A 3422-nucleotide genomic window follows, 5' to 3' on the forward strand; every position below is an offset into this window, starting at 1 on the left:
AATTAAAAAAATTCAAAGCAAAAAAAAAAAAAAAAGCAAGCAAGCAAACAAACAAAAAGAAAACCAACCAAACAAAAACCTACTTTTTTTTTCTCCTCTATCTTTCCCACCTCTCCAACACTTCTTCATTCATCTTGGTGGCTTTGGTGTCACACAATGTACCCTTTTGTCCAATCAGCTTTACTTGCAAATGTTCATTGCAATGAGTTCTGGTTCAAGGATGAAATGCTTCACGGCTTTGCATGTCATTCTTGTACAGGGGCCATGCTCTTCTTCTCTGTGTTGCTTGAAGTGTGGTACATGTGTTGTCAAAGCTAGCATGAAAAACACAATTTAAAGAGGAGAAAGTTTGGACAAGAGGGGACTGGAAACCTGGTCTGGAGCGAGGTCAGGGCAGCAGATCTGCAAGAAGGTGTACATTCAATACTTGGGACTTAGAGCACGTGGAAACTGCTTTGGAGATAAAAGATACAGTGTCATTAAGGAAGACAGTGAACTCAAAAAAAATTTTTTGGGAGGGGGGTTTGTGGGACTAGAAAAATTTGCTAAGAAGTCAAGAGAGGTATACGATCAGTTTGTATGTGAGAGGCCATGGTGGAGCTTTCCTGAAAGAGGTGGACCATGGACGGTAGCATCCCCAGTCATACACGCAATCTGAACTGTAGATGGGCCTGCCCAGTGTGAGTCCACGGTGTGAGAGCAGCTCCGGGGAGGCCGGAAGAGGCCTGTCAGAAGGGCCAGTCAGAAGAGCTATGCATAGGGGGAGGGCGGAAGACTGCCAGCTCTCAAGAGCTGGTACTATGAAAACCAAGGATGAGCACAGAGGTCCAGCATTTAGGGACTGAAAAAAATGTGCCCCCGAAGTTTGGGGATGAGGAGGCCACCAGTGAAGTTGGTAGGAGCATTGGGAAACAGTCCAAGTGAGGTTTGTTCTGAGCAAGAATATTGGGTGATGGAGAGAGGGTTATCCAGCTTCTGGCAGAGAGGGAGAAATGAGGGGCTAGGAGTCCTTCAGGGCCTGCTAAGTCGACCCATGACCTAGCAGAGGAGGAAGACCAGCATGTTACCCAGAGGGAGGTGATAGAGTCTAAATACGTGCACATTTCCAAAGCTCACAGCTGTGGCCAAGAGGGGAGTGTGGGAGACAGGAGTGCAAAAGGGACCAGTTCTGTAGGGGTAGGAGCCAGCCCAGAGTGCAAAGGTGGGGTGGAAAGCGGCCATTAGGGGCTAGGGTAGGAGCTCTGGCCAGACGGAGTTTATTCTCTCAGTGAACCAAGAGGCTGGATGACGTGGAAGTCTGAAATGGATGCTGAAGTCACTAAGTATGAAGTCAAGGCCTGGCAGGTGGCCATGACTCTGCCACAGGCCCCAAAGGAGGGAAGGTTGAAAAGGGCATAGGTTTGCCCTGAGAGTTGGGTGAGTGTTGGAAAAGGAGCACCTAGAAGGCCCATTGGTGAGGAAAATGGACAGACTAAGGGACTGACAATTTACAGGAGACTGTGAGGACAGAACCCAAACCTTCACCTGAATAGTCCCAGGAAGACTGTGAGAACCCTGGGTACACTGTTCCCTCCAATTTCGGGGAAATGTGGCATAAGTCAGAGTGGAGGGCAAGGCTCCACAAAGCAGCCCGAAACTTTGAGGTTGGTCAGAGTGAAAAGATAACGGTAGTGAAAGGGTCTAGATCTCGACCTTCCTAATGCTGGGACCCTTTAACACAGCCCCTCATGTTGTAATGACCTCCAACCGTAAAACTATTTTTGTTGCTACTTCAAAACTGTAATTTTGTTAGCTGTGAATTGTAATATAAACATCTATGTCTTCTAATGGTCTTATGCAACCCCCGTGAAAAAGTCAGATGACCCCCAAAGGAATCTTTTTTAAATATTTATTTATTTATTTATTATGTATACAGTATTCTGTCTACTTGTATGCCTACAGGCCAGAAGAAGGCACCAGACATCATTACAGATGGTTGTGAGCCACCATGTGGTTGCTGGGAATTGAACTCTGGATCTTTGGAAGAGTAGGCAATGCTCTTAACCACTGAGCCATCTCTCCAGCACCCAATCTCCAAAGGAATCTTGACCCACAGGTTGAGAATTCTGGTCTGGAGGATGTAGTAAAGGACCCAGAACCTCAGGAGGGAGATTTTAATCTTGTAGACAATATACAATTGTTGAGAAATTTTCAGTGAGAACATTGATACAGTCAGATGAGGGGAACTAAGCAGTTATTGAAATGACCTGCAAGGATGAAGAGGTGCATATCTGCAATCCCATCTCTACTCCAAGGGAGGTAAAGGCAGGAGAATCATGAGTTCAGGGGTCATCCCTGGAGAGTGAGAAGGAAGCCAGCCTCAACTACATGAGACCTCCACCTCCCCACATACACACACACACACACACACACACACACACACGTCTTCAATGGAAATGAGATCCTAATAAAATGTGTTTCATTCAGTAAGCTAATGGGTGAGGTGAAGGAGCTGAGTTTTGTCTGTAAAGGAAAAGGGTGTTCTGAAACACTTGAAAGGTTGTGAGAGAAGGGCAGAAGTAGCTGCAGGGCAATCATAGTGTTGGGAGCCAGGATGTCACATCACTCGTTAATTTTGAGAGGTCAGTCCTGTGATGAGACCCTTGAAGTTGGGCAAGATGATGTTGGCTGCTGGTATCCCAACAGATGGCACCTGGAGGAGCCCAGATGCAGGTTCAACCAGATGCAATCCAAATGCCGATTCGACCTGGGTGCATCAGCATATCTTCAAATTCATTTACTCACTCAACTGAGCACTCAGTGAAAGTCCACCCTGGCTAGGCACCTAGGCCCTAGGTAAACAGAAACACACCACTTGTGGGTTTATCAACCATTTCAGGCCTGTTTCTAATGGCCTGTTTTTGTTTAAGCATTACAGAAATACAGCTTAAACCAAGCATGCCACCTTCAGAACACCATTGCAGAGAATTCTGCCAGACATCCCAGAAATCCTTCATGTGCTGCTATTTCTTCAGTGTTACATTAGCGTAACTTGTATACTAATTGCTTCCCAAATGTTTTCTGTTTGTGTTGCAAGTGAACCTCTCAAAAATACAGCATTGTCTTTTACAGATAACTATCTTCCTCTACTTATTTAGGATTAAGTAGAATTCACAGTGGAATTTGGCTTTTTATGTTTTTAAAAATATTCATTTATAATGTGTGTGTGTATACCTGTGTGAGTTTGTGTGCACAAACTGTGTGTGAGTCCCAGGAGGTTGGAAGAGGGCACCAGATCCCCTGGGACTGGAGTTATAGGCATTCTGAGCCACCATGTGGGTTCTGGAAACACCTGGGTCCTTAGTGAGTGCTCTGAAATGCTGAGCCATCTCTCGAGGCCTGGCTTATGTGGTTCTGTTGATTCCCATCAGGTAGCGCTATGT

The 3422-nt window shown here is 45.8% G+C and overlaps 1 non-coding gene across 1 annotated transcript; it reads right to left on the bottom strand.

Moving 5' to 3' along the window:
* Positions 1 to 214: 214 nt before the first annotated feature.
* LOC125403321 (U6 spliceosomal RNA) lies at positions 215 to 321 on the bottom strand. The gene has a single exon (XR_015001090.1). It is a non-coding gene; the product is annotated as a U6 spliceosomal RNA (small nuclear RNA).
* Between the last annotated feature and the right edge of the window lie 3101 nt (positions 322 to 3422).

This window comes from Myodes glareolus, chromosome 3 (genome assembly GCF_982192425.1).
Source record: "Myodes glareolus chromosome 3, mMyoGla1.1, whole genome shotgun sequence".
Classification (NCBI taxonomy): Eukaryota; Metazoa; Chordata; class Mammalia; order Rodentia; family Cricetidae; genus Myodes; species Myodes glareolus.